Genomic DNA, 7,943 nt, shown 5'->3' on the forward strand with positions numbered 1-7,943 from the left:
GCAAAAATGAACACGGAATTGCCTAAATGTGGAAAGAATTTCAAGTGACTCCAGGATGCCTGAAGGTCGATTCAGAGAAACAGTGAGTGGCCAGGCTGTCCTTGCTGTCCTGAAGCAGTGAAGCCCACACATGGCAAAGAAAGCCAGGTGGGCCCTGGCCCTTCCCCACTGTCTGCCCTTCCTCAAAGGCCCAGGGTGACTGCCCGAAGGAAAACTGGTTAACTGTCACTCTGTTATGCGAGTGTTTCTTTTAAGGTGCCGGCGTGACATGCCAATCATCTGTTCCCCATCTTGTCCTCTCCAACTAATCCCATCCGACCCAAATTTTCTATCACATCTATGGACTAAAAACAATAACCAGGGAGTTGAAGGGGTCTATCATGATGCTTGGTGCCAGCGTGACACGCCAATCGTCTGTTCCCCATCTTGTCCTCTCCGACTAATCCCATTCCACCCAAATTTTCTATCACATCTATGGACTGAAAACAATAAGCAGGGAGTTGAAGGGGCTATCATGATGCTTTGCATCCTCCAGGATGTAGCCCACACGCTAAAGCTGTATTAGCAAGAGAAAAAACTGTAAGAAATCTAACAACAGGGCTTGCTGGAGTTGTTCATCTGCATGAACATCCTCAGTTTCAAAGCGTCAGAGAATCAAGCAGTGGGATGAGAGGATCCCATTTCTATACAACGGAACCACAAAATCTGTTGTCTCGTGACAAACCTCAAATCTGGGGGAACCTGTCTAATCTAAAGATTAATAAACAATAAACTAAATAGGAGGTCTATGAAAAGAGTGCCAAAGCTCCAGAGAAAGGGAACAATATCTTAAAGATCAAGAAGATGAACAGACCTTTGAAAATAATTTACAACTGAAAAAAAAAGAGAAAATACTATGCAATGTTTTTGTATCTTCAGTAGGACCTAAGAATATGTGGCCTCTCTGAGACAGAGCAGAAAGCCAAAAAGCTGAAGTGAAGGAGCATGGTGAGATGAAAAGACAAGACAATGGAATGAAAAGACAATGAGCCAGATGGGAGGGGAGCTGGGTGAGGCAAGGAGGCTGACATTACAATAAGAGAACTAAAGTCATCACTGAAGACAGTAAAATAGACAGCGGGAAATCAAATCAGTAACAAAGAATTTGAAAAGCTCTCCCGGAATAGGGGGAAAACGAGGTGGAGGTCAAAAAATTTGTTCATTTTCTAAGGCAAAAGAATAGGTGATATATGCAGAGGACAAAGAAAGGAAATTCAACCCACCAATAATAGGCGTTACCAAAGACAGAACCAAAACACAGTGCGACCAGAGCAATGAGCATGGGTATAGTTTGGAAGCCGTAGCTGTAAACATCTCACAGAGGAAATCTGCTTAATTTCTGTGTCTCAGGGTTCTTGTCTCTGAAATGGGGTTTCAGAACAATAGGCAGAGAATTCTGATGACCAGTAAAGGAGATGCTATATGTAACGTGCTTGGCTTCAATACTGGTACATAGTAAACATTAGGTAGCATCGGTTGTCATTTATTATTTCTCTATAGTCCTGACAAACTGATAAGCAAAGTTAAATAAATAAATAACTGCAAGCTTGAAGAGTTAATTCATGAAATAAGAACTATGAATAACATAGAAGAGTACGAAAAATATTCACCTTATTAGGAATCAAAGAAACTCAAGTTCAAACAATGAACAACAACTTTTCTAATAACAGGTTAGCTACGGTTTTTTTCTTTCTTTAATGCTAATGCTCTATGTTGAGAGAATATGCTTAAAAGAAGCTCTCCCCACCTTGCTGGTGGAGCTCTAAATTGGTTCAACCTAAACTGGTTGAAATTTATAGATCAAGAGGATGAAAAGGATTTGTATTCTGGCTATGGACTGAATATTTGTGTCCCTCTCAAGACTCATATGTCGAAGCCCTAACCCCGCAATGTGACTGCATTTGGAGCTGGGGCCCATGGGGAGGTGTCAAAGGTTAAATGAAGTCAGGTCATAAGGGTGACCTAATCCAATAGGGCTGGTACCCTTATAGGAAGAGGAAGAGACATGAGAGCACTCTCTGCCATGTGAGGACACAGAGAGATGGTGTCCATCCACAAGCCAGGAAGAGGGCTCTCACTGGGAATGGAATCAGCCAGCACCTTGATCTGGGACGTCCAGCCTTCAGAACTGTGAGAAAATTAATTTCTGTCGTTTAAGCCACGCAGTCTATGGTATTTTGTTATGGCAGTCCATACAGACAGATGTAATTCTTTAAGCAGAATCTCCATTTATAGGAGTCTATTCTAAGGGACTAATCAGTGAGGTTGACAAGGATTTATGGAGGTGTCCTACACCATTGTTGAAACAGTTAAAAACAAGCTAAATGTCTAACAATAGAAGACTCTTTAGAAAAGTACTAAATGCACCAGGTTTTAAAGCTCATTTATGATGCAGGAGAGTGATTATTATATAATATTAATACAAAAGCAGTAGAGAAAACTATATCACTCTGATCCTCATTTCGTTAAATTATGTATTTGCCAAGTATGTACACATAGAAAAAGGAATGAAAGCATATACACCAAAAATAGTAACGGGTATATTATCTCTGATGGTAAGTACAAGCGGGACTTCTTTATTTTTTGAGATGTTCTAAATCTCCAGCAATCATCCTGTATTATTTTATAATCATAAAAAAAAGTCATTGTAAAAACAAGGCATGTTATACTCCAATAAAGATGTTAAATAAATAAATAAACAATCTAAAAGAGCGGAAAAAATTTAAAAATTACAACAAGGCATGTGAATCCTACTTCTGCCATTAGCTTCAAATAGTCTTCAAAGAGAGCCTTGTTCCTTCATGGTACGCTTGTTTCCTGCCTGTAAAGTTGTAGAGATAGTATCAGTCGTTCAACTGCATTCACAGCATAATAAATAAAAGTTATTAAAAAAAAACTGCCACTGCAGGATGGCGGCGTTGTTACTTTGTTAGTAACCCCTGCATTCTCTTTTATCCACAATTCCCAAACAAATGTGCATGGTTTCTGCCTAGGGGTTTAGTAGCAGAGCCTAGCAAAATTCTTGCTTTTGTCTTTAAGATGTAGCAGCCCAAAATCACAACAGGCTCCTTGGAATTTTAAATGTTGAAAAAAGTAATCTAAGTAAACATGAGTATGTTCTTGAAAAATATAACACAAATCAACCAACATGGAAAATATTTTGTGGAAGAGAGAAGAAGGCTGTCCAGTATTGTTGCAGAGGAAGGAACTAGGATCAAAGGGTGAAGGTTAGGGGAAGGAAGATTTTGGTGCAGAACCAAGAATTCCTTAACAATAAGAGGTTCCTTGCAAAGTAGTGAGCTCCTCAGCACCAGTAATGTGGAGAGCAAACACATGATCACTTGTTTGGAAGAAGGAGAAAAAGTAATTTCTGCATTAAATCTGAACCAAACTGAAAAATGAACTGCATAATCCTTAAGGCAAAAATAACCCTAAAACTTCTCCAAACTGAGCACTTTTGAGAGAAAAGAGGCAATGTTAATAATTACGCTGGGACAAGGGCATCCTAGTCAAACTGGAATGTGTGGCCATCCCTCTCTAGGGTCTCTTCTAATCTTGGCACTAACTAAAATTCTACATTCATAAACCTTAAGTCTTTAATCCATGTTTCAAGGGCTGAATTCTTCCAATGCCCACGTTTGAACAGTTTAATGGCCTATTGTAATGGTCAGACATTCTGGTGTGTAACAACATTTCTCTGAATGGCTGGAGATGGAGATGGGGGTGGAAGTGCCATGTTTCCCCAGTAATTGGCCCTTGGAGAAAAAGAGAGGAGCGAGTACAGTTCATTGGAAGCCTACAAAGCATATGGCACTGGCAACCCCAGATTTATTTTGAGCTGCAGTTAGCATACCTAGATGATTAGTACTTGGATACTTCAGTGCTTCCTAAGCATAGCTGGAATGTGTAGCTCTGATCTGTTTTCCAGCTGGAAATGTTACAGACATGGGAAGATTTCTGCTTTTGAGCATCTTGATGTATCCCGCCTCTGCCTGGCAGGAGCTCTGCTCCGACAGTCTGTATGTCACTTCCGCTGTGCTCTGGGCTCAACGTAAGTAATTTAGATTGAGCTGCAGAAACGCCAGCAGAACCTCCCCAGCAGCAGACAAGCCCACCCCCAAGCTGATTCCCTGAAGTTTTATTGTCTGTGATGATTAGAGGGTCATCAGTTGGAAAAGGGTGAGAGAGAAGAGGTGAAAAGGTATTTGATGTGATTTTAAATGTGCCTGCTTCTTCCGAATACCTCCCCATTGACCTATCAAAAGTACCACTGGGCTAAGCCATCATATTCCTATAACTTCCCTATAAGAATGCATAAGTGTTTCATTCTAGAAGTGAGACAGCACTCTATTAGTTATCAGTAGAGCTCGTTTTCCTACAATCGGACTGTAATCTCTCCCAAGGCAGAAATTCTTTTTATGCTGTGTGCCCTCATGGGTCAGGTGAATTTTGAGAGGAAATGAGTCCAGGAATGACCCAGAGATCCTCTCAAAGGCAGACCAAGCTGGCACTGTACAGCAAAGAACAGTGAGCCACTGGGAGATACTGGGCCTTGGAGGGGTGAGGGGAGGATGTAGAGAAAAGGCCTCCGAAATGGAGATTGAACAGACTTAAAGACAAACCATCCCAGATTAGAAATTTTGCCTGAAGCGTGGGAAATACACAGAGGGAACAAAGGGGATCTTCTACCTAAGCAGAGAACCAGGTCACATTTCTATTGCATTGGCCAAAAAGTTCGTTTGAGTTTTTCCATAAGATGTTACAGAAAAACCCAAACAAACTTTCTGGCTGACCCAATAAAACCCAAGAGGATGAGCTCTTTCTAGAGAAACTTGTATGTCAATGAATGAGCAATTGACTTAAATTTCAAGTATACAGCCTTGGGCATACTTGTTAAGCTCTGGAAATTGGGAAGGAGAGAAGAATAAAGTATGCAAATAATGATATCTTCAACTCTTAGCACCTTCAAAAAAGCCAGCACATCCTTTGGTAGTTGTAGCACCAATCCAGCACCAAGCTCCTTAAGTCAAAAGCAGAGAAACCACTTTTACAGGTGAGCAAAACTGAGATGTTCCATGCTCACCCTTGACCAGTTAAACCAGCCTCATCCCTGAAGCTTTCAGAATGTCAGCCAACAAGACAGCAACACCAAAGTTCCTGGAATGAAGCCAAGCTACCAGTTGAGGGGGGATGGTCCATCTTTGAACACCTCCCCAGCTGCTGAGTTGAGCTGAGCTGACATGGAGGAGAGGCCAGCGGTAACTGTACAGCTTTAGTGAGGAGCGTGAGTCAGGACAGATGCTGCGAAGCCACAGGTGCACTTGCCAGGTGCCTGGAAGCACAGCTTCAAGCAATTCAGAGTAGCCAGGCACCTCTGGAACCTGAGTGCCACTGGCAGACTGGCAAGGCTCCAGAAAGAGGACTGTGCAGGCTCCTTTTAAGCAAAGGCTGTGGATTATCCAGAAAATCCAACAAGTAAGATAGGAATAACCTGCCGGGACAGACGCTATTTCAGCCACAAACTGAAGAACAACCTACCGGTGTCTACCAAGGCAAGCTCAGTGCACTGTCCACTTGAACCACAGGTGGAGCCGTCTTCATGAAGGATGCCAACAGGTCATGAGCTTCATGACACATTGCCTTCTCAGGAAGGATGAGCACGGTACCAGGAGGCAGGAGACTTTGGCTCTGGTCCGCACTTTGCCACCAACATGCCTTATGACCCTGGACTTTTCTCTCAATTTACATGCCCACAATCAATAAAATAAACATCCCTTCCTTTCCGGTTCCAATTAAGTCTTGTTTACAGGGATATTCGAGTAGGGAATGAGATAACAGTAAGAAAATTATGTGGAAACTACAAAGTCGAATTCAAATGTAAGGTGTTATTATCATTTAATGGAAGGCAGGCTAAAAACTAAACAAAATGATGGGGTCATGTGCTCAAAGAGGAATAAAGAAAATCCTTGTTAATGTTTCCAGACAAAGAAAACAGCTTCAAATCATTTGTCTTCCAAACTATGCCTATTGCCAACAAAAGAGTCTACCAATTTGTCTTCAAAACCATCCTCTTTATCACTTGAAAACTCAGGCAGTGTGACTGAGACTGATGAGTCGCTTCACTCTGACATTTCCATCCCCACCTCCACCTTTCTTCCCCAATCCTGTGACCAGAAATGGGTGCCTGTAACTGCCGGCAAATAAATAGGAGAAGTGCCAGGTCCTGGGAGGCAGCTACCGCCCTCTCACCTCCAGCGCACCCGGCCCAGAATCATAGAGTCTCTGTAACTACACTGTGAGGCCATGTCAAGACATCAAACGTAGTTGTTGTTGTTTAATGCCGTACTCTTTCCCTGTTCTCTTCAACATTTTCGCTCATCTCTACTCTCCTTCCATAACTGAGCGAAGAAAAAATTTCTAAACATTCATGACCCCACGGCTCCGAAAAAAATAAGCAGTTCCATGAAGGCATGTAGGCAGCATGCATTTTAGCACAACCAGAGAGTGGTGGCAGGAAGTTGGAGGCCTCAGATAAACTTGCTTACAAATGTGTAGGCTCAGCCTCCACAAAGACCAGCTGCCCGGAGCTATCCATTTGTTTGGCATAATTTGCACTGAGTCCCTGGCACACCCATTTTAGCTCTAAAAGATCTTCCTCGGTTATCTCTTTAGGCTTCATCATCCATTTGTAAGATGAGGAATCATATCACATCAAACTGGGCTCTGCACATTTGAGACTAACCAATATCGTTTTTCAAGAGCTCTCCGAAAAAGAAAATGGATTATGCAGGAAAATTTTGTAAATGGAAAATACTGCATACACAGAGTCTGAGGGAATCCAGGACATTTTAAACAAGAAAGCAGATGGAATAAGAGCGATATAAATTAGTGAAACTATATGTTGCCAACTGCAAAGTGACTCTAACTCCAAACAGAACTTCTCCCCAACTTGTTGATGGCATATATATTTGTCTTTAATTACCACTGGGTAGAATTTAGTGAGATGTTCAGTGTTAGAATCACAGAGTCTATGAAACTAAGGAAACAAGCACAGAAAATTCTTGCAAGGTATTTACATTGGATGATAATATCCGTGCATATGCTATATAAGCCAATTAACAAAAACTATGCATGTGGCAGTTTTTAAGAAACCCCCCACAAAGAGAAAGTATATTAAATACTGAACAGAAGGGCAAGACTTCATGAGCAGTCCTTCCTGGCCTTGGACCTCTCGCCGTGACCTCCGTCTTGTCTCTCGGATGTTATGGCAGCTTCCCAGTGGAAGAGTCTTGGCCCCTGGAGGTCAGGGTCAGAGCAGGTCTTAATCGACTCGGTCCTCTTTAGGCCATCAAGTCAGGCTTAGGAAGATTTGTCCAAATTACCCTGCCTGGAGTAAATCAATGCAGTCACACTAGAGCAAACCAACCCGCTAATTTACAAAGGAGAGAGGGAGGGGCTGGCACAGATTCTTCCCTGCAGTGCAAACTGCGGTAAAGAGAGACGCTGATGACTTCTTGGTGAATCTGTCCCTTCTCCATATTCCTGCCGAGGTGCTCAAGCCTTGAGCCGTTTCCTTGGGCTGGGTGAGCACGGATATGGCTTGACCAGCAGGCCATCGTTAACCAATGTGCTCCAGTAAACACACACCCATGACTCCCCAATCCACTGCCCAGCAAGGCTTCTGTTTGGACAAGGAATCTTGCTCAATATCCTAAGCCATGACTGGCTCAGGTCTTCAAAGCCCAAGTTTTCAGGGACAAGCCACTCTGCAGTGTGGATGATGAGGGTAGATGCCTCCTATGTCTAACGTCTCTCTTCCCATAAATATTGGGTAGCACAGAACCGCAGGTCCGCACTAAAAGGTACAGGCATTACAAGGTGCTTGCTGCATTCCCACTTTTTCT

This window comes from Physeter macrocephalus, chromosome 8 (assembly GCF_002837175.3).
Source record: "Physeter macrocephalus isolate SW-GA chromosome 8, ASM283717v5, whole genome shotgun sequence".
NCBI lineage: Eukaryota > Metazoa > Chordata > Mammalia > Artiodactyla > Physeteridae > Physeter > Physeter macrocephalus.